The sequence below is a fragment of the Anolis sagrei genome, chromosome 1 (genome assembly GCF_037176765.1).
Source record: "Anolis sagrei isolate rAnoSag1 chromosome 1, rAnoSag1.mat, whole genome shotgun sequence".
In the NCBI taxonomy this organism is placed as follows: Eukaryota; Metazoa; Chordata; class Lepidosauria; order Squamata; family Dactyloidae; genus Anolis; species Anolis sagrei.
The window spans coordinates 32,040,236-32,064,860 of record NC_090021.1 but is presented as its reverse complement, the minus strand read 5'-3'; the positions used below and the strand labels follow the sequence as shown (position 1 = coordinate 32,064,860).

Below are 24,625 nucleotides of genomic sequence, written 5' to 3'. Positions count from 1 at the left end.
TATTTTCCACTACCTTTACAGGCTTATGATCCCACCAATTCTTTACTCCTGGTAAGTGGTACTTGTGACATAAGTTCCAGTGAATCATTTGGGTCACAGAGTTGTGTATTTGTTTGTAGTCTGTCTGTGTGATTTTCTTGCAACAGCTGAGGATATGGTCCATGGTTTCATCAGCTTCCTTGCACAGTCTGCTTTTTGGGTCATCCACTGATTTTTCAATCCTGGCCTTAATGGCATTTGTTCTGATGACTTGCTCCTGGGCTGCAAGAATCAGGCCTTCTGTCTCCTTCTTCAGGGTTACATTCATGAGCCATAACCAGGTCTTCTCCTTGTCAACTTTTTCTTCAATTTTGTCAAGGAACTGCCCATGCAATGCTTTATTGTGCCAGCTGTCAGCTCTGGTTTGGGGTGCAGTTTTCTTGTACTGGTTCTTTGTCTGCTGTGCTTTGAGAAGTTTATGATTCTTGACTTCAATTAAAGTATGTTCTTGGCTTTCCTTTATATATTCTGCCTGAGTGTGTTTTTCTTCTTTGACTGCTTGTTTTACTTGTAAAAGTCCTCTGCCACCAGACTTTCTAGGCAGATAGAGCCGGTCAACACCACTGGTGTAAATCCACTTGAGATAAGGGGTGCATCTACATCATAGAATTAATGCAGTTTGACCCCACTTTAACTGGTATAACTCAATGCTATGGAATCCTGGGAGTTGCAGTTTGACAAGGTTTTTAGCCTTCTCTGCCAAAGTAGTGTCAAACGGCATTAATTCTACAGTGTAGATACATCCAAGGTCTCCTACATCTATATAAATAAAAATGTAATGTTTGTTTGTGGGATTAACATAACTCAAAAACCACTTTATGAATTGACACCAAATTCGGACACAGTACACCTATCAGGCCAACGAGTGACCATCACTCATAAAAACCCTGAAAAACACAGCGGAAAAGATTTAAAAAGTAAAAAATTAAAAAATACATTACAACGCATGCACAAAACCACATATATGCACAAATATATACATACACATATATACACACACAAAACACATATACACAGAATGGGCCACAGCAACGTGTGGCAGGGGACAGCTAATTATATATATATATATATACGCACACACCTTTTAGCAGACTTCCCGGATTACTTAAAATCACAAAGCGTGCTTAATCATTGGTCAAATATTCTTTTTTTCAACAACAACAACAAAAAAGCTCAAGTGTTGTCTAGTGACTAGCAGCTATAAACAGCCATTGGATTGTCTCCTGTGAGTAATCACTGATCTCTCTGAGATTTAAGACTTAAGCCTCCTTCCAATTTAACTGGATGCACAGGCCCCAGCTGTATTATAGCGCATGGGGATTTTGCACGACTTGCTTGTTTAACTATTTGTGGTAACTGATAAAATGGTTACGGAAGACATGTACCAATGAAAAGCCAGTGGAGTCCTTTACAAAATAATTAGTAATGCTTTCAGGTGGAAAAATTTGGAGAGTGTTATGAAATCTGATCTGATACGGAATACCTTGGATTCTCTAAAATGCTATTTGGATTCACCATTGTCATTATTAATTGAGTTCCGCAGAAAACAGTGGCACTCGAGTGCTGAATTATAATGCAATATAGGCCTTCGTGCTGCCTGAATTTATCCCCCAAAGTATTTCGGTATTTGCTTTATGTTCTCCACTTCCATTTGCAGTCATGTATGCAACTTTAATGTCTACTGGGGAAAACAGTCTAGGCAACCAGAACTTAGAATCCATTGATGGATAAAAGGCTTCAAAGCAAACTGCGATGGGAATTATTTCCAGGAAGACAGATATTAGTTTTGTGGTCAGAGGCCAAGGTCCATCAACAGAAATTTGTACAAAAATATATATGTTGGGAGTTGTAGTTCTACAAGGTCTCTAGTGAAGGAGAATTGGTGCCTCACCAAAATGCAGCTCACACGATTCTATAGTATTGAACAATGGCAATCAAACTGGTGTCAAACTGCATTAATTCTTACAGTCTAGTCAGGCATGGGCAAACTTGGCCCTCCAGGTGTTTTGGACTTCAGCTCCCACCATTCCTAACAGCCTCAGGCCCTTTCCTTAAGCAGCTGAGGGGGGCAAAGAAGGGTGCCTGAGGCTGTTAGGAATGGTGGGAATTGAAGTCCAAAACACCTGGAGGGCCCAAGTTTTCCCATGCCTGTTGTAGACTCATATACTGCAGTTCAATGCAAATAAACTGCATTATGAAACTGATTTATATGGCACTTTACATGGGACCTGAAAGTCTGAAAGTATCTTATGCTAGAATGTTTATTGGACTTGTCTTTTCATTGTTGCGCATAGCGTGTTTCAGTCAGGCCAGGTCCATCGCAGAAGATACAATAACACTGCACCCAGGCAAGAGGAAAATGAACAGAAAAACTTTACCCTTATTGACAGAGTTAAAACATAAACTTGCAATGTTGCAAACAAAAACAAAAAGTGCAACAAACTTACATAGTCCTTACTAGTTGACCTACCTTAGCAGCTGTACATAATAATCAACAGTACAAGGTTTTCTTTAACACACACACATACACACACACTTGATCCTGTTACAACTTATTGTAACAGACTCATATAATGCATTTCAATGCAAACAAACTGCATTATGAAACTGATTTATATGGCACATGGGACCTGAAAGTCTGAAAGTATCTCATAATATGCTAGGATGTTTATTGGACTTGTCTTTTCATTTGGTAATGATCAATTGGGGGTTATATGCTATTGGATACAGGACTGTTTTGATAAACTGAGCAGGATAACAGATTTTTGTGTGTGTCAGAAGTCACTTGAGAAACTTGGTGTGAGAGACTTGGCCGTCTACAAGGACTTTGTCCAAGGGATGCCCGGATGTTTTGATATTTTACTATCCATGTGGGAGGCTTCTCTCATGTCCCTGCATGAGGAGCTGGAGCTGACAGAGGGAGCTCATCCATGGTCTCCCTGGATTTGAACCTTTGATCTGTCTGTCTTCAGTCCTGCCAGCACAAGGGTTTAACCCACTGCACTACGGAGGGCTCCTAGTATAACAGATGAATTCTTAGAATCCAACTGGAATCTTCTTAATGGTTACTAAATAGGGGGTATCAGCACTCTATGAATCTGGTTGTCTTCACAAAGAATAAAAATGTAAGAATTTCTTAAGGTCCACATAATAAAAATCAGGCTTCATTAGGGAAGAGGGAAGACCATAGGCAGGACATGACCAGAAGAGGAAAGTGTTGTTTATCTCCAAGCACCCACAAAAGGCGGTGGCGCAATGGGTTAAACTCCTGAGCTGCTGAACTTGTGGTTCAAATCCACAGGATGGGGTGAGCTCCCATTGTTAGCCCCAGCTCCAACCAACCTAGCAGTTCAAAAACATCCAAATGTGAATATATCTATAGGTACCACTTCAACGGGAAGGTAAATGGCGCTCCATGTATTCATGCCATCTACACAATTTAGGAGGTGTCTATGAACAACGTAGGCTTAGAAATGGAGATGAGCACCACCCCTAAAGTCAGAGATGAGCACCACTCCTTTGAGCCAGAAGGGGAAAGCTTTGCCTTTATCTGTGTTTGTTGTTTCTAGGCATTGAATGTTTGCCTTATGTCTGTATTTGCTGGAATCCACCCTGAGTCCCCTCGGGGGGATAGGGTGGAATACAAATAAAGGATTATTATTATTATTATTATTATTATTAGGTTCTTGTGGGGTTTTTTGGGCTATAGAGCCATGTTCTAGAGGCATTTCTCCTGACGTTTCGCCTGCATCTATGGCAAGCATCCTCAGAGGTTGTGAGGTCTGTTGGAAGTAGGAAAAATGGGTTTATATATCTGTGGAATGGCTGGGGTGGGGCAAGGAGCTCTTCCCTGCTGCAGTTAGGTATGAATGTTTAGCTGATCACCTTCATTAGCATTTGAAGGCCTGCCTGAGCCTGGGAAAATCTGTTGCTGGGAGGTGTTAATCTGTGCCTGGTTTTTTCCTCCCTGTTGTTTAGCTGTTATAATTTTAAAATCTGGCTACCAGTATTAAAAAACTCTAAAATTATAACAGCTAAACAACAGAGAGGAAAAAACCAGGCACAGATTAACACCTCCCAGCAACAGATTTTCCCAGGCTCAGGCAGGCCTTCAAATGCTAATGAAGGTGATCAGCTAAACATTCATACCTAACTGCAGCAGGGAAGAGCTCCTTGCCCCACCCCAGCCATTCCACAGATATATAAACCCATTTTTCCTACTTCCAACAGACCTCACAACCTCTGAGGATGCTTGCCATAGATGCAGACGAAACGTCAGGAGAAATGCCTCTAGAACATGACTCTATAGCCCGAAAAAACCCACAAGAACCTAGTGATTCCAGCCATGAAAGCCTTCGACAATACATTATTATTATTATTATTATTATTATTATTATTATTATATACCTAAGACCCATTTAAACTATCATGGGGTTCATCTACACTGCAGAATTAATGCAGTTTGATACCACTTTAACTCCCATGGCTTAGTGCTATGGAATCATAAGCGCTGTCATCTTAATACAGTCTTTAGCCTTCTCTGTCAGATAATGTTGGTGCCTCACCAAACTACAACTCTTAGGATCACAGCTTTGAGTCATGGCATTTCAAGTGGGGTCAAACTGGAGTACTCTAAGTAGGAAGAGCTTTGCAAAGCTGTCTCCTTCTGAAAGGTAAAACAGTTTAAGCGAGGAACTTTGACTACATATTGAGAATAAATGTTCTACAAGTTCATTTTGTACAAATAGGAGAATGCATTCCTTGTGTTGCTTCTACTGAATTTTTCAATTTCATCGAACTACATGACACGGCCCTGACTTCACATCAGATCTAAGAGAAAGAAATACACTTAGAAAGAAAATTTTCCCACTCTCAAGTTACGTAGCCCTCACTATAGAAATGCAAACAGTTGCTAAGAAACATATTTATATAAGAGAAGTTTCGGGAGATTTGAGCACATTCTTTATCTTTTCCAGTCGTCTGCCTCTTATTATCAAAGTCGGGTTGCTCTGTCAAGTGAATCATCACTGAACCATGGCAAGATTTGAGAAATCCATGTGTACTCTGTACATCCCTAGAACGGTACCTATTTATCTACTCACATTGCTGCTTTCAAAACTGCTAGGTGGGTAGAAGCTGGGCTGAAGGCCAGGAGCTCACCCTGACCTGGGCTTCGAACTGTCAACGTTTTGATTGGCAAGATTTACTGCAGCTGGCGATTAACTTGCTGTTACTAAATTCTATCATTTGAGTCATGGCAATTAAAGTGATATCAAACTGCATTAATTCCACAGTGTAGATGCACCTTTTGTTAATTGTGAATGTTTCTCTAATTGTTAATGTCCCTAGCATCTAGCTCTTTATAGCCCCCCCCCCCTTCTATTTATCGCAGCTAATAACTTCAGATTGTTTTACATCCTAGAGAGCCTGAATCATCTTCCACCAAGTTAGCTTTTGATTTAAAACCCAGTAGGCAAAGACGTAAAGCCTGGGCCAATTTATAAAGCGCTATATTAAAGGACAGCAGGAAAAAATCTACAGCGAAGACCTCTGATCCCCATCATCCTCTGTGATTAATTAGAAACAAAACCCGTCGATCTCGCGTTGTAGTATTTTACACAAGCCTTTAAAAGCTCTTATGTAATAAATAAATCAATAAATAACCAGCTTTTTTATTTTTAGCCTTGCCAGACAATTTCAGTTACATGTTCAAAATGCAGAATTGATTTTTTAATAAAGATCCAGTGAGGATAGGATGAAATAAGATAACAGCTAGGGATGAGAGGATTTTGAGCTTCATTTATTCATATGTGTGAGAGACAGTGGTTTCAGTACTGGTCTAGGACTAAATCTCGATCATTGTTTCTCAACTTGGGGGTTGGGACCCCTGGGGGTTCGTGAGGGGGTGTCAGAGGCCATCAGAAAACACAGTATTTCCTGTTGGTCATGGGGGTTCTGTGTGGGAAGTTTGGGCCAATTCTATAGTTGGTGGGGTTCAGAATGCTCTTTGACTGCAGGTGAACTATAAATCCCAACAACTACAACTCTCAAATGTCAAATCTATTTTCTCCAAACTCCACTAGTGTTCACATTTGGGCATATTGAGTATTCGTGTCAAGTTTGGTCCAGACCCATCATTATTTGAGTCCACAGTGCTCTCTGGACATAGGTGAACTACAACACCAAAACTCAAGGTCAATGCCCACCAAACCCTTCCAGTATTTTCTGTTGGTCATGGGAGTTTTGTGTGCCAAGACTGGTTCAATTCCATTGTTGGTGGAGTTCAGAATGCTCTTTGATTGTAGAGGAACTATAAATCCCAGTAACTACAACTCCCAGATATCAAGGTCTATTTTCCTCAAACTCCACCAGTGTTCACATTTGGGCATATTGAGTATGATGGGAGTTGAAGTCCAAACCACCCAGAGGGCACAAGTTCGCCCATGCCTGGTGTGGATGCTGATCACAAACCTTACAAAACAATCCCTGATATAAATATGCATTCAGTAATGCTAATAATAGTCTATCCATCTGAGAAGGGTCATTCATGCCTTTCTTTTTTTTAACAGGCGGATGGATGCAAAGCCTTCTACGTGGACCTTTGTAGTCTCTGCATGTATTAAATATGTTTCCGGCTGTTTACATCATTCATGCATGATCACCCGGGAGTTGGACCTGGATCGGACGCGCTGCATAATAACAAATCAAAGACTACTTGTGTATGTACGAAGAAGTCTTAAAACAGAGGGGGAAACACTTTTTGACTGGTTGCTGTGAAATAAAACAAGGCCTCATTACCCAAGGCGTTGGTGAAAAGTGCATTATCCATACATATGAATGAATGAGTGACATTTCGCCCACATCTGTGGCAGGCGTCCTTGAGGTTGTGAGGTCTGTTGGAAACTAGGCAAGTGGGGTTTATATATCTGGGTTTCTATAATCTCCAGGCAGGCTTGGAAGCTGCAAGGCTATTCAGTGCTAATCAAGGTGCCCTAATGCAACATTCACACTTGCCTCCAACAGACAAGAGTTCTTTCTCCCACTCTGGACAGTCTACAGATATATAAACCCCATTTGCCTAGTTGCCAACAGCCTTGCAGCTTCCAAACCTGGCTGCTTCCTGCTTGGGGAATATATAAACCCATACACACACACACACACACATATATATACCTCGCTTGCCTAGTTTCCAACAGTCGTCACAACCTCTGAGGATGCCTGCCATAAATGTGGGTGTAACGTCAGGAGAGAATGCTTCTGGAACATCGCCATACAGCCTGGAAAATGCACAGCAACCCAGTGAGTCCGACCATGAAAGCCTTCGACAACACAAAATTTATTATTATTATTATTATTATTATTATTATTATTTAAAACACAACAAGATGAGCGCACAGCAAACAAGATCACTCTGTTTGCTGTTGTATTGGATCATACATCGGACACTTCCCAAGTATCTAGGACTGTGTGATGTATCAGCAAATATTATTATTATTATTATTTGATACATAAGAAGATTAGTACACAGCAAATAAGATCACTATGCTGGCTTTTATATTTGATCACACTTCCCAAGTGTCTAGGACAGAGTTCCTCAAACTTTTTAAGCAGAGGGCCAGGTCACAGTCCCTCAAACTGTTGGAGGGAATTCATATGCGAGGGCCGGGTAGATGACCTTGGAGGGCCATATCCGGCCTTCGGGCCTTAGTTTGTATTGTTATGTTGTGTTTTGAGGCCTTGGCCATTGTAAGCCACATCGAGTCCTTCGGGAGATGCTAGCGGGGTACAAATAAAGTTAATAATAATAATAATAATAATAGTTTGAGGACCCCTGGTCTAGGACTATATGATGTATTGGCGAATAATGCATGCAGATCCAAGCAGGGTGACCTTTTCCAGCTGACAGATGGTAATTTTGTCATCACTGATTGTTTTTAAGTGCAGACCAAGGTCTTTAGGTTAGTTTGAGGACCCCTGATCTAGGACTATATCATGTATTGGCAAATAATGCATGCAGATCCAAGCAGGGTGGCCTTTTGCAGTTGACAGGCGGTAATTTTGTCTTCACTGATTGTTTTTAAGTGCAGACCAAGGTCTTTAGGTTAGTTTGAGGACCCCTGGTCTAGGACTATATGATGTATTGGCGAATAATGCATGCAGATCCAAGCAAGGTGGCCTTTTGCAGTTGACAGGTGGTAATTTTGTCATCATTGATTGTTTTTAAGGGCAGACCAAGGTCTTTAGGTACTGCACCCAGTGTGCCGATCACCCCTGGGACCACCTTTACTGGCTTGTGCCAGAGTCTTTGCTTGTGCCAGAGTCTTTAAATGCTTATTGATGTTGTTGTTATTATTTTCCTTTATTTTATTATATTTTAATTGGGTTTTTTAAGCTGTATTTTTAAAAAAGCATAGTTAATAAAATATTGTTATAAAATAAAATAAAATGACAAAATCATAGTGTGGTTTTATGATTTAATGTTTTTGGGGGCATATTTTCGAAACCGCGGATAATTGAGTCCTTGTATCCGCGGATACGGGGGCCCGACTGAAGTCTCAACCCACCCCCCCCTCCCTCGGCAGACAAAAGAGGCTTATGCTGGTCGCTATAGCAACCGCCAATCAAGCGATGGAAGGGCGGGGTCTTTGGAGGGGAAAGCCATTGGCCACGCCCACCTTGGGAAGGCGAATCCAGGGTCTCTCTGCTTTGGGCTGGAGAGAGCTGAGAGCGGCTGCTCGCTTCGGATCTCTCCCATCCCATCCCAGCCCAGCCAAGCATTGGTTGAACTTCGAATTGGACGCCGGTTCCTTCCTTCCAGGTGAGTCGCGGGATGCAGGTCCCGTTTCCCCGGCAAAGTTTGGGTCTGGCTTCGAGACCGTTTCCTTTGGTACGTCTGAACAGCAGAGGGAATGCAGTGTGAACCCACTTTAACAGGATGGATCTACACTGGGCATGTAATTCAGTTCCAATGCAGATCCAGCTTCAAGGCTGTCACTTCATGGGGTTTGTCGATTGAGAAAAACCTTTAGCCTTTTCTATCTAAGGATGCTGTTGTCTCCCCAAACTATCAACTTGCAGGCTTCCCATAACAGTGAGCCTTGGCGGGTAAAGTGGTATCAAACTGCATTCAGTTTACAGTGTAGATATGCCCAGGTTTTTTGGGGGGGGGGGGGGGGGGAGGGGACTGGATTCCCGAAGTAGTTCACTGTGTGTATTTATTTATTTGTAAGCTGCAACCCTGGACTTGGTTGTTGTGAGTTTTTCCATCTTGATCCAGAAGCATTCTCTCCTGACATTTCGCCTGCATCTATGGCAGGCATCCTCTTGCGCAGCGTTTCTCAATCTAGGGGTCGGGACCCCTTGGTGGTCGCAAGAGGGGGGTGTCAGAGGGGTCACCAAAGACCATCAGAAAACACAGTACTTTCTGTTTGTCATGAGCATTGTTCTATGTGGTAAGTTTGGCCCAATTCTATCACTGGTGAGAGCTGTTCAGCAGTGGAACTCTCTGCCTCAGAGTGTGGTGGAGGCTCCTTCTTTGGAAGCTTTTAAGCAGAGGCTGGATGGCCATCTGTCAGGGGTGCTTTGAATGCAATATTCCTGCTTCTTGGCAGGGGGTTGGACTGGATGGCCCACGAGGTCTCTTCCAACTCTTTGATTCTTTGATTTAATGATTCTATGGTGAGATTCAGAATCCCAAACTCAAGGTCAATGCCCACCAAACCCTTCCAGTATTTTCTGTTAGTTGTGGGAGTTCTGTGTGCTAAGTTTGGTTCAATTCCATCGTTAGTGGAATTCAGAATGCTCTTTGATTGTAGATGAACTATAAATCCCAGCAACTACAACTCTCAAATGTCAAGTCTATTTTCTCCAAACTCCATCGGTGTTTACATTTGTTTATATTGAGTATTCATGCCAAGTTTCATCCAGATCCATCATGGTTTGAGTTCACGGTACTCTCTGGATGTAGGTGAACTGCAACTCCCAAACTCAAGGTCTGTACCCACCAACCCTTCCAGTATTTTCTGTTGGTCATGGGAGTTCTGTGTGCCAAATTTGGTTCAATTCCATCGCTGGTGGAATTCAGAATGCTTTTTGACTGTAGGTGAACTTTAAATCTCAGCAACTATAACTCCCAAATGTCAAGATTTATTTTCCTCAAACTCTATCAGTGTTCACATTCAAGCATATTGAGTATCCGTGCCAAGTTTGATCCAGTTCCATCATGGTTTGAGTTCACGGTACTCTCTGGATGTAGGTGAACTACAATTCCCAAACTCAAGGTCAATGCCCACCAAACCCTTCCAGTATTTTATGTTGGTCGTGGGAGTTCTGTGTGCCAAGTTTGGTTCAGTTCAATCACTGGTGGAGTTCAGAATGCTCTTTGATTGTAGGTGAACTATAAATCCTAGCAACTACAACTCCCAAATGACAAAATCAATCCCCCCTAACGCCACCAGTATTCATATTTGGGTGTATCAGGTATTTGCCCCAAATGTGGTCCAGTGAATGAAAATCCATCCTGCATATCAGATATTTACATTACGATTCATAACAGTAGCAAAATTACAGTTATGAAGTGGCAGCGAAAATAATGTTATGGTTGGGGGTCACCACAACATGAGGAACTGTATTAAGGGGTCACAGTATTAGGAAGGTTGAGAGCGAAACATCAGGAGAGAATGCTTCTGGAATATGGCCATACAGCCCAGAAAATTCACAACAACCTAGTGATTCCGGCCATGAAAGCATTCGACGTCCCTGGCCTTCACTGAGTTGGAATGATGTTTCTGGTCGTATTTCAAGATTCGAATATAGAAAGTGCCCTGTATATTGACTCCTGCTTCTCTGTTTGTTTACTGTCCCATGGTTGAGTCTCAACTAGACATGGGCAAACTCCAGCCCTCCAGGTGTTTTGGACTTCAACTCCCACAATTCCTAACAGCCTACCGGCTGTTAGGAATTGTGGGAGTTGAAGTCCAAAACACCTGGAGGGCCTGAGCTTACCCATGCCTGGTTTAAACTGATGCAGTTCAGCAAACTTTAACTGCCATGGTAGTTTGACAAGGCCTTTCTCCTTTTCCCACTCAAGCTTCATCTCCCAGGAGCCCATGGCAATTAAAGTGGCATCAAACTGCATTAATCCTGCAATGTAGATGCACCCATATTTTTCTGGAGCAAAAAATGAGAAGGTTGCGTGAATCCATAGAGTGGCATGAACTTAGAGACAACCTATGTATTGTGGATGGCTGGAATCACTGGGTTGTTGTGATTTTTCTGGGCTGTATGGCCGTATTCCAGTAGCATTCTCTCCTGATGTTTCGCCTGCATCTATGGCAGGCATCCTCAGAGGTTGTGAGGTCTGTTGGAAACTAGGAAAATTGGGTTTATATATCTGTGGAATGTCCAGGGTGGGAGAAAAAAACAACTCTTATTTATTCTAGGTAGGTGTGAATGTTGCAATTGGCCACCTGGATTCGCATTGAATGGCCTAGCAGTTTCAAGGTCTGGCTTCTTACTTAGGCAACCCTCACCATTTCTCTTTCAACCTTTTCCTAATATAGCCTTTATATTCTCAGAGTTTCCATCCACAGATTCAGCCACTCACAGCTCAAAAATCTATATAAATAAAAATGTAATGTTAGTTTGTGGGATTAACATAACTCAAAAATCACTGGACGAATTGACACCAATATTGGACATAATACACCTATCAGGCCAACAAGTGACCATCATTCATAAAAACACTGAAAAACACAGCGGAAGAGAGCGAAAAAGCCAAAAATGCAAAAATATGATACAGCACATGTGTAAAAACAACTCCCCCTGGCAAACAAAACACACAATACCATATGCACACTCTCTTCCGGACTACAACTCCCAACTCCCCTACACCAGGCCTTTTAGGAGAGGAGGATGATTCAAATGCACTGCGTCCAAGATGCAGGCTTTCTTCTTGGATTTCTTTGAGAGCATCCCAATCCCTGCAGATTTCCAGTTTCCTGTTCCTGGACTCCAACTCCCAGCAATCCTCCAGATAGATAGATTAGATGGAGATAGGTAGGTAGGTACTGATTTGGAGGACTACTGGGAGTTGCAGTCCAAGAATAGGTAGAGAAGGAAGAAAGGGGAAGGGAAAGAAAAGGAGGGAAGGAAGGGAAAAGGAAGAGAAGGAAGGAAAGAAGGAGAGAAGGAAAGAAAAAAAGGGAAGGAAGGAAGGAAAGAAAGAGGGAGGGAAGGAAGGAGAGAAAGAAGGAGAGAAAGAGAGGTTGGCCACATTATTCAATAATACTAGCCGTACCCTGCCACGTGTTGCTGTGGCCCAGTCTGTGTATATGTGTTTTGTGTGTGTCTATATTTGTGTTTGCGTGTGTGTGTGTATGTGTACATGCATATTGTGTATATGTGTGTGCTTGTCTATATGCATATTTGTGTGTATATGTATATATGTATGTGTTCATATTTATATGTATAGATGTATGTATATGTGTGTATATGTGTATATTTGTGTGTGTTTGTGCACATATATATATATACTTGTGTGTATGAATGTGTGTGTGAGTGTATGTGTATATGTATATATGGTGTATTTTGGGGTATTTGTGTGTGTGTGTGTGTGTGTGTTGTGTGTGTGTTTATGGGTGATGGACACTCATTGGACTGTTAGATGTACTGTGTCCAAATTTCGTGTCAATTCGTCCAGTGGTTTTTGAGTTATGTTAATCCCACAAACGAACATTACATTTTTATTTATATAGATAATAGTATAATAATCATTATTCCAAAAACCAAAACTCGATTTTGCCATTTTATATGAGAGCCATCATTTTACTATGCTACTGTGTATAACAGAACATAAACATCCCCGGATATTGGTGTCCATGGGGGTCTCGTAGCCAAAACCCAACAGATACTGTCATATGTTGATACCAGCCTTTCCTATCCCTTGCTCTGCCAGCATGCTAGACTACAATTTCTGTCATCCTCAGTGGCTGGAATGATAGGAGTGGTAGTGTGGTACATGTGGGAAGAAGCAACAGATTGAGGAAGGCTGTTTCGGCTGTGTGTATTTGTGTCGAAACATGGCACTTTTCTTGCTGCTATGGCAATGTAGTAGTCTGTCGAGCGAGTAAATGAACAGAGAAGGCCTATTTGTGTCTACTTGAGAAGTGAAAAGTAACCCACATGGAATTTAGTGGGGTTTACTCTCAAGCACATGTTTTGCAAGATAGCTGAAATCAGCGAGGTTGGAGTGTTATATACTAGGCATGGGAAAACTTTAGCCCTCCAGGTGTTTTGGACTTCAACTCCCACAGTTCCTAATAGCCAGTAGGCTGTTAGGAATTGTGGGAGTTGAAGTCCAAAACACCTGGAGGGCCAGAGTTTGCCCATGCCTGGTTATATACCCACAGATTTGGAAGAGATTACAAGGGCCATCAAGCCCAACCCCCTGCTATGGACTTGTATATCTCAGTGCTGAGTGTCCTTTTTTTCTAGAATTCCCAGCATGGCCCATGTAAGGGACTCTGGAAGCTGTAGTGCAGCAGGTAAAAAAAAAAGGTCAGTGTGATCCTAGGCTGTATCAATAGGTGTATAGTGAGGAGTTCGAGGGAAATCTCAGCCCCACTCTATTCTGCTTTGGTCAGACCTCACCTGGAATACTGTGTCCCAGTTCTGGGTACTACAATTCAAGAAGGATATTGACAATCTAGAACCGTGGTTCTCAACCTGTGGGTCCCCAGATGTTTTGGCCTTCAACTCTCAGAAATCCTAACAGCTGATAAATTGGCTGGGATTTCTAGGAATTGAAGGCCAAAACACCTGGGGATTTATAGGTTGAGAACCACCGAGATAAATGAATACATGGATCTGATTTCCAAAGCGAAGTGGTATCTGTAATACTGCCACTCTAGTGTGCAATCCAAATTCCACTGTCAAGTCATAGAAACAGACTTGTGTGCTTGGATTGCCTTCCAGATTGAGTCTCCTATATTCCAGAAAGTTCAGGATGGTGAAGAAACTACTTACCCTGTGCCCAAAAGCATGGCCGTTTTTTTTTGGGCCTTTTGGGGGTGAATGGATTGCATTTACAGCACTCCTTTCTTCCTCTAATCATTTTAGCCCCTGGTAAACAATGAGTTAAAACCTTGTGCCAGCAGGACTGCTGACCAAAAGGTCAGCGGTTCAAATAGGGTGAGTAGGGTGAGCTCCCATCAGTCGGCTTCAGCTTCTCATGCAGGAGGGACATTGAGAGAAGCCTCTCACAGGATGGTAAAACATCCATGCATCCCCTGGGCAACATCCTTGCAGACAGCCAATTCTCTCACACCAGTAGCAACTTGTAGTTTCTCAGGTTGCTCCTGACATGAAATTTTTTTTTTAGCCCTTCTAAAGTTCAAAGCATCAACCATTTGTTTGAAGCAGATATCTATTATACAAATTTATACTCCGTGTGTGTGTATGAAGAGCTGTCCATCCCATGTTTTACCTTAATCATTCCTGCGGGGCCAGGCTACATTATTCATATTTAAAAGAAAGGACACTGAGCCATGGAAAGTCCCAAAGTTGATTAAAAACAAAGATTATAGCAGAAGTTCAGGCCAAAGATCAATATGATCCAAGGCACTGCACCTTCTGTCACTATTTTTTTTTTTTTGCTTGTGTGCATTTGGAGGTATGGATACAGCCTATGTGTATATTGTATTGAAGGAACTGATCCACTTAATTCACTAATTGTAGATGGAAAATGGGGAGTTTCAACGTGATTTTAATCATGGCCGTTTCCCAGTGAAAAAGGTGCTCAATTCTGACAGCATTATTGTAAAGCTATTTATAGGAACCTACTGTTTCAACCAATGCCTTCTTATGAATGTTGCAAGCTCGAAATGATTCATTGTGTTGTCAAGAACAACAGTTCTCCAGTTCTCTTCATTAGGTAGCCTCGGAATATGATCTGCATCGGGAACTATCAGATTTAATGGGTATCACATTTAATTTAAAAGTAAAGCATTGACGTGAAAAAGAAAACTGTGATTTCATGGGTTTTAAAGGAAGGGTTTTGGTGGATTTCAGAACAGTTTTGCTTGTCTTGTGATTGTTAGGTATCGATGGATTTTGCATCTGTTGATTCTACTATCCACAGCTTGAAAATCTCAAAAGCAAACCTTGACTTTGCCATTTTATATAAGGGAAACAATTTTACTATGATATGCATAGACGTTGGTATCCATTGTTGTTGTTTATTCGTTCAGTTGCTTCTGACTCTTCATGACATCATGGACCAGTCTACACCAGAGCTCCCTGTTGGCTGTGGCCACCCCTGGTTCCTTCAAAGTCAAGCCAGTCACTTCAAGGATGACATCCACTCATCTTGTCCTTGGTCGGCCCCTCTTCCTTTTTCCTTCAATTTTCCTCAGCATCATTATCTTCTCCAAGCTTTCCTGTCTTCTCATTATGTCACCAAAGTACTTCATCTTTGACTCCAGTGAGCAGTCTTTATTTCCTGGAGTATGGACTGGTTTGATCTTCTTGCGGTCCAAGGCACTCTCCAAATTTTCCTATCCATGGGGAGTCCTAAAACCAACCCAAGAGTCCACTGGACCAAGAGGTTATTGGGGGGTGGGGGGAGGGGAAGCAAAACTAATTCTGCTATATATATTTCCCCCTATTTTATTATTTTCCTCCTAAACTCTTCCTTCCTCTTCTATATGCTGCAAGAGACTGACACAGCTACTTCTTTGGAGTGTGCTCACAAAGATAGCAAGATGAATGCAATTCCTATTGAAGTGATGTCACACGGATTCTATATGCTGTTCCAGAGAGTAATTTGGCTCCTAGATTTTGCTCTAGCACCTAATCCATGGCTGTCTGAGTTCTCTTCTGTTTATGTAAACCTTTTTTCTTATAAAGTGTCATTCCACATTACACAGATGTACCACTAACTCCCAGGGCAGCATCCTATGAACTCCTGAGGTTTGCAGTTTTGTTGTTGTGTGCCTTCAAGTCATTTCTGATTTGCATTGACCCTGCGGTTTTCTTGGCAAGATTTGTTCAGAGGAAGTTTGACTTGCCTTCCTCTTCCTCTGAGGCTGAGAAGGTCTGACTTGCCTAAGGTCACCTAGTGTGTTCACATTTCCAGCATTTCTACCCCGCCCTTCTCACCTCCCAAAAGGGGGGGGGGGGAGGACACAACTCAGGATGGCTTACACTCAGCAGCAATTCGATGCCGCAACATACAAACAAATACAACAATATAACAACAATTTAAAACAGTAGATAAATCATTAAGTTAAAAACAATTTCATTTTGCCAAGCAAGGATTCCATTGCCAACAATGTCATGCAGCAGCTAAAAAAAGCGAATGGGATTTTGGCCTGCATCAATAGGAGTCTAGTGTCTAGATCCAGGGAAGTCAAGCTAACCCTCTATTCTGCCTTGGTCTGACCACACCTGGAATACTGTGTCCAATTCTGGGCTCCACAGTTGAAGGGAAATGTTGACAAGCTGGAATGTGTCCAGAGGAGGGTGACTAAAATCATCAAGGGCCTGGAGAACAAGCCCTATGAGGAGCGGCTTAAAGAGCTGGGCATGTTTAGCCTGCAAAAGAGCAGGCTGAGAGGAGGCATGATGAGGGCCATGTATAAATATGTGAGGGAAGTCATAGGGAGGAGGGAGCAAGCTTGTTTTCTGCTGTTCTGGGGATTAGGACAGGGAACAATGGCTTCAAACAAGAGGGGTGCTTTGAATGTGATTTTCCTGCTTCTTGGCAGGGGGTTGTACTGGATGGCCCACAAGGGCTCTTCCAACTCTGTGATTCTATGATTCTATGAGTCAAATCCTATTCTCCAGTTGTAATCTAATGCTCAAATCCTACACTGCACCGATTCTCATTTGCGGTTTCGGGAATGAGTAGAGTTTGAAGAATTTGGTTTTATGCTTTATTACAATGAGCCCTTCTTGAGCGGGACCCCTCTAGATGTTTTTGAATGAAAATTTCATTGTCCCATCTCAGGATGACCATGTGCTGAGAAATGTGTTTCCAAAGATTCAGAAAGACTCAGACCAAGGAAGACTGCATTGCATCAAAAGTTTTTGACTTGAGAGGTGATACAAAATGTCTTTCAATAAACAAATGTGTGAAAAATATTTTGCCATACTGCAAGGGACAACACTGGCTTGATTAAAAAAGAACTATATCCAAACTGGATTATTTGAAAATATGTCTGTATGTTAGAAAAAAAAAAGAGCTATACAGGCAGTCGCCGAGTTACAAACACCCTAGTTACAAACAACTTAGAGTTAAGCACAAGGGTGAGACAACAGGAAGTGAGAAAAATCTACCCCTTGAAAGAGTTATCATGGAGAAAAGGTGTCTCCACTAAAGCTTTAGCACCAATCCTTGTTTCTACAACATGCCAGATTTTTCAAAATCCAGATCTTACAGGAACAGAAAGTAAGGTGAAATCTTCTGAACAAGATAGATGCTGTAGGTTTGTTCTTCAGTTGAATTTGTGTGTAAGTTGGAATAGGTACATTTTTAAAGTCTCTCTCTCTCTCTATATATATATATGTATATATATATATATACACACACAGTATATAGCTTTGGATGGCATAGGGAAGGGTTAATGCCCCTGTGATGTTTGTTTTGCTGTCTGTGCCCCTGTTCAGAAGATTTCACCTCACTTTCTGTCCCTGTGATAATTGTATTTTGAAGAAATTTCTGAGAAAGCTTCAGTGGAGACACTTTCCCCCCATGATAATGATTTCAGGGGTAAATTTCCCTTTCTAGGGGTAGATTTCTCTCACTTCCTGTTATCTCACCCCCGTTTTTAATTATTAGTAGTTTGTAAGTCAGATGTTTGCAACTCAGTGGCTTCCTTTGTATTGGAGGAAGCCGCTTGGTTTCTGCATGGGTTTCATTCCCAAACCCTCAAAATCTGTGGATAATCATGCCTCATTGTATTTAGTGTTGTAGTAAAGTGGTGTCCTGTATATAAAATGGCAAAACAAAGTTTGCTTTGGGAATTTTAAAAAATTTCAAGTTGTGTTGAATTTGTAGGATTCAAAACGAATTTCCAAGCTCTGGTCCCATAGTCTTTCAGAGAAGACTTGGGTCCAAAAGGAGTTTGTGACTTGAATCCTTCTCAGTCCGTCGTCTCCCATGGACTCTGAGTGATAAGCTGATTTAATTTCATTGACTGCAGAGGGATTAAATTGATTCAAATCAAAAGCTTTTGGCATAAATAGGTCATGGAAGGGTCTTTAGATGATTGCAGATGCTTCTGAGAATGCTTTGCTTTACTTCAAAATCATCTCAAGCCATCCAGAAAAAGAGACTTTAATGTCAGTTATGTAAGACAGAAGTCACATTTTCAATTGACTTTATGAAAAGAGCTCTTCAGTTGCCTTTTTTAAACTTGTTTTGCCTAAGATTTCACACATTAGATGATCTTTTGAGCAATGTGTTAGAATTAATACTGGAAGTTTTAAAACTGAAGATGAAGGGCCATCTGTTGAGAGTGCTTTGTGTGTTTCTGCATGGCCGGGAGTTGGATTGGATGGCCCTTGTGGTCTGTTCCAACTCTTTGACTCTATGACTATAATTTGATTGTTATCATTGTGACTTATTGAACAGCCGCTAGAAAGACCTAGATTCATAATTTCTTTTTCCTCCACTTCAAATGAAGTGCTGATGTTAGAAGACATAGGAACATAGGAGGCTGGTTTAAACTGATTCAGGCCATTAACTTATTTAGCACTGTCAACTCTGGCAGGCAACGTCTCTCCGTGGTTTTCAGCAGGATCCTTTCCCAGCCCTATCTAGAGATCTCTAGGAGCCTCCCATCCAAGTACGAACTAGACCAAACCCTGCTTAGATGTTGAATTGAGATGAAACAGGTGTGTTCAGAGTGAGATGGGTATTTTACCACATTGCAGTGACATACAACACAGAACATCCCCATCATTTTGCCCCAACTGTCACTGGAAATTAGCAAGAAGGAGACAAAATAAGGAGAATTGTGCTACTGGAATGCCTGAATATTCTATTTTTTTTAGACTGTGATACATTTATTATACAGTAGACATATTGTTCCCTTTAATATCCACTATATATTCCACTCTTGTCTATCATTCTATCATTCACCTTAGTGCCCCTCTCCCCCTAGTCCTTTCTTTTATTATTATGTTAAATATAGTGTTTAATTTGTATTTGTATCTATATCCATATCTATATCTATATCTTATTCAGTGCAATATATTATATTACATATTACCTTACGTTGCATTAAAAACAACAAAATAATATTATTGTTACTATTTAATGCAATACAACATGTAATATATATCATGTTATATAACATATTATATTATACCATATACTATATTATATTGCACCAAACAATAGCAAGGAGTTGAAGCCGAAGGCCAAAACATCTGGGGACCCACAGGTTGAGAACCACTGGTCTAGACCGAAGACCGTCATTAGTGTTGCATTCTGTCTAGCCCTATTCACCAAATGTCTGGTGGCATACCCAGGTCTTCAACTTTTTTCTGACTATGAGGAGAGAGGGGACCAGTCTAACCCAACACTGAGAAGGCCATATCTCTCATCCACACCAATCATGCCTGCAAAGGAGGTGAGATCGAGAACAGGGCCTCCCCAGCTGATCTTAAAGCTCTGTCATTCTGGGTTTTTTTTTTTCAAAAGCAAGATTTGGAAGTATTTTGTGGTTTAGGTCCTCAATTAACATTTTAAATAAAATGACAATGTCACTGTATTGTCTCATTATGATATACTGCTTGGTAAAGTGAAAGACAGAAGGAAAAGAGGAAGATGGCACTACAGTTTGCAAGACCTGAAAAGCACCATTGCTGACCAGGGCTGTTGGAATTCTCTTATCCATAGGCTTGTTGCAAATCAACGTCAACCTGACAGTAAATAACAAAAACAAATACAGCTCCCCCCCACCCCATATTTGTGGGTTTGACTTTTGTGTATTTGATTATTTGCAAACTTGATTAAAGTATTCTGTCTAGGAATATTTGGGTTCTTAGGTGCAACTGTGAGGTTGACTTCCAACAGAAGGTGACTGCAGAGTCATGCTGGAAGACCTAAAAATTATTTGAGTTTCCAGTGGAAGTTGACAATGGAGCCATGCTGGAGGAGGTAGAGATTCCTTGAGAAGTGTTTAAAATATTTTTGGTTGGTGCTTTCCCCACTTTTACAGGGTTCATGCACTCCTAATCCCAGCAAATATGAAGAACTGACTATAATTCTGTTTGCATAGTGGACATAGGGTTCCCCCCCCCCCCAATAATTTAGTGTGTTTATGGAATAATGAGGGGCCTCCAGTGGCACAGCAGATTAAACCTCTGAGCTGCTAAACTTGTCAACCGAAAGGTCGCAGGTTTGAATCTGGGAGCAGGGTTAGCTCCTGCTGTTAGCCCCAGCTTCTGCCAACCTAGCAGTTTGAAAACATGCGAATGTGAGTCAATAGGTACTGCTCCAACGGGAAGGTAACAGTGCTCCATGCAGTCATGCCAGCCACATGACCTTGGAGGTGTCTATGGACATCCCAGGCTCTTCAGCTTAGAAATGGAGATGAGTACCAACCCCCAGAGTTGGACATGACAAGACTTAATGTCAGGGGAAAACCTTTACCTTTAACTTTATGGAATAATGATCTACAAGTAAGTGGGCTTCTAGTAATATACAAAAGACCCAGTGAAAATGAATCCCCTAGCACTTGAAATTGCCCGTTCCTGTTCTGCAGTGTGTCCCAGATTATTCACACCATGTGAGGAAGGATCTGTCTTGGACAAGGGGAAATTTCCCTTCCATGGTTTTATGATCATAAGAGGAAAGTACAGATCAAGCAAGACGGTTATTTTTAAACTCAGCCCCAGAACTGTGAAGTCAGGAATAACAGCGCCAATTCCTCTGGGGTTCCTTAGAAGCAGCTGGTTGTCCAGTGCCATGATGTTTTCTGTGATTAATGTCTTTTGTATGAGCTGAAGCACACAGCACGGGCACCAATCACAGCCTAGTAGAAAGTGCCTTTGTTTCATTATATTCCCACACTGTGGTTGTAATAACCTAGAAAGAGCCATCCTATCAGACTTACTGAGCACAGAGAATTGTCTTTTCTGGATGTAGTAGCACTAATTAGGTGAACTCTCAATAGTAGGCAAGAACTTTGCATTACCGTTGTGGTGATGCTAGGTTATCACAGCAAAGTTGTTGTCATCCCTTTTATTACTTCCTTACTTGTACAGAGATCGGGCTACTTCCAGGTTTAGCCGCAGAATAGCCTTATGAGGTTATTAGGCTGAGAGAAAATCACTGAATTTTGTGGGGACTTGAGCCTGGTTCCCTAGGCGCCTATTCATAGAAGAGATTCCAAAGGCCACCCAGTCCAACCCCCGGCCGTGCAGGAAAACACAATCAAATCACTTCTAAATAATGAAAATAATAATGCACTTTATTTATATTTCGCTCTCTCTTCCCAAGGGGACTCATAGTGGATTACAACCTACACAGATAGGCAAACATTCAATGCCTTAATACAATGGAATAACCATGACATACAAATACACAGAACAAAGGTATAGGCTTCCCCTTTCATATCCGGTTTTGTGGAGACGGTGCTCAGTTCTGGCCATGGGGAGGTGCTCTTGTTCCATTTCCAAGCCAAGGTGCCTTTTGTCCATAGACACCTCATGGCTGTGTTGCCGGCATGGGTGCCTTTATTACCTTCCTGCTGAAGCGGTACCTATTGATCTACTCACATTTGCATGTTTCTGAACTGTTAGGTTGGCAGGAGCTAGGGCTAACAGCGGAAGCTCACCCTGACCCGCAGCTTCAAACTGCCAACCTTTGTTGGCATTTCTACCCCGCCTTTCTCCACCCCGGAGAGAACTCAAGGCAGCTTACACTTAGGCAACTATTTGATGCCTTCAAAAGCAATGTACAGTTAAAATAAATGTATTTAAATAGAATTACAAAATACCTTTAGACATTTAAACATATAAAACCACATTATCCGAAGTCATAGTCTGGGCCATTCCAATAGCAATTTCACATAAATCCATATTTATCTATTGTACAAGATCTCCAAGGGCTTGGTAAAAAAGCCATGGCTTTAGGTCAACAATGGCCATCCAGCCTCTTTTAAGTCTCTTTTAAGTCTCTCTGTCGAACATCAGAAAGCTCCTAATATTTCAGTGGGATCTTTTGTCCTGCAGTTTGAATCCATTGCTTCGTATCCTGGTCTCTACAACAGGAGTTCTTCACCAGGGGTCCTTGGACCACTTGGGGGCCCGTGGAAAGATTTCAAAGAGTCGGTGACTTTGAATTGGAAAAAAATCAACTTATCTTTATTTTCTCTGAAATCTACCTGAAATCTAGTATTTCCTTTACTAATGAATTCTTACAATAAATAACAGTAGTATCCATTTCATATCATGTTACAATTGTTGCATATATCATATTTAAAAATAATTCTAAATTGAATTTAAATACATGCCATTGTGGAGTGTCATAAAGCTTTCTGCTGCCATATTCTGAGAAGGGGTCTGTGGTTTTCCCCTTACTGGCAAAGGGGTTCTTGGAGCAATTTTTATTTGTTATTATGTGTCTATTAGTTGTTATTTTCAGGCGTTTAATGTATGCCTTTTTGTGATTGGAATTTGCCCTGAATCCCTCCGGGGAGCCAGGACGGAATATAAATAAAGTAGTATTATTATTAGGTAAAGGTAAAGGTTGCCCCCTGACTTTAAGTCCAGTCATGTCTGACTCTGGGGTGTGGTGCTCATCTCCATTTCTAAGCCGAAGAGCTAGCGTTGTCCATAGACATCTCCAAGGTCATGTGGCCAGCATGACTGCATGGAGCGCCGTTACCTTCCCGCCGGAGTGGTACCTATTGATCTACTCACATTTGCATGTTTTTGAACTGCTAGGTTGGCAGAAGCTAGGGTTGACAGCAGAAGCTCACACTGCTTCCCGGAATTGAACCTGCAACCTTTTGGTCAACACGCTCAGCAGCTCAACACTTTAACCACTGCACCACCGGGGGCTCCATCATCATCATAATCATTATTATTATTATTATTATTATTATTATGGTATTATTAAAAGGTTAAGAACACCTGCTTAATATGACATCCTCTCAAATATTTAAACATGGCTATTATGTCTTTCTAAACTTCTGATAGATGCTGAACCATGCAGAAGTACAAAACAGCTCATCTTTAGTAATTGAACATTTTTGTTACTGTGGAAACACATTTTGTTTGTGTGAAGAGGCCAGATTTATTCAACTTTGGTGTGTGTGTGTGTGTGTGTTTAATTGCAGTCCTGTTCTTTGTATTGCCCAGGAATGGGCAATTCTTGGGCCACAAAGTGTCCGCAGGGCTGCTTTTCTAGCACCCAGAGCTAGGAGGATGTGGCATTGCCAACCATGTGTCATAAGCTCCTGTGCTCCCAACTTCTCGCACACAAAGGTGATGATGGTATATAAACCCAAAAGGTAGCAAACATAGCCATCTGCACACTGCCAAAGAAGTCTTCAGAATACTGGCACTGCCTGTGCTTTCACAGCAGCAAGGCTCTGGTGCCGGAGGCAGTTGCCTCAATGAGGTTAAGGGTCAGTCCAGCATCATCTGTCCATCACTCTCCTCCTATCCCCCATTTGCTTCTCTGTGTGAAAGCAGCTTTGATGATACAGATAGTACAGTCAGTTCTACATTTGCTGGGGTTAGGGGCACAGGACCCTGTGGAAATGAAAAACCGCAAATAAAGAAATAGCTATTTTTTACATGACAGAATACCTAGATCTTCCATGATGGCTATGGTCAGTTTTCACTCAAAGCTGACCATAGGATCACATTGGTGGACCAAAGAGATTCTGATGGGAGTCAGAGCTGTTAGGCTCAAAATAACCCTCATTTGGGGTAATTCCACAAAAAATAGAGCAGTGTGCCAGAGGCACAGTTCATAACCAGCAGAAGCTTACAAGTAGCGAGCCAGGATAAGTTTCCATTCAAGAGGATGAATCAGGATTGCAGGAGCCACAGTTTTAGGTTCCAAAAAAGATATGTTTATTAAAGTAAAAAGAAATCAATTCTTGATAGAAAAGAGTATTGGAGCTAACTAGCTTACTAAGCTATCTTCTAAAAAAGGTAACAGGATAAAAATAAGAAAATAGTATCCATGCAGCTACATTTTGCCTGGAGAAAGGCAAGATGCGTCTTTACTCAAAGGAAGACAAAGACAGGAAGAGAAAGGGTCAAAATGGAGAATGACCACATGTCCAAACCCAGGGCAATAAAAATACCTTTAAAGAGAATATTACCTCCTCCCTCACAGAGATTGGAGATCTGAGAAATTCTTAGAACATTTTCAATCAAGTCTGTGAATAATCAAAACCACAAATGAGGAGGTGCCACTGTATACATTTTGAAAAGTGCAGCGATACAGCTTAATTTGCGCAGTAATTAAATTTTTTTGTGTCAGGAGTGACTTGAGAAACTGCAAGTCTTTTCTGGTGTGAGAGAATTGGCTGTCTGCAAGGACGTTGTCCAAGGG

The 24,625-nt window shown here is 41.5% G+C and overlaps 1 protein-coding gene across 1 annotated transcript in view; it reads left to right on the top strand.

The window, feature by feature from the left end:
* Positions 1-8,712: 8,712 nt before the first annotated feature.
* Positions 8,713-24,625, top strand: part of RD3 (RD3 regulator of GUCY2D) — a 33,329-nt gene continuing 17,416 nt past the window's right edge. The window contains exon 1 of the mRNA XM_060754321.2: positions 8,713-8,857. The gene's annotated coding sequence lies outside the window, so the exon portion shown is untranslated. The remainder of the gene's footprint in view (positions 8,858-24,625) is intronic.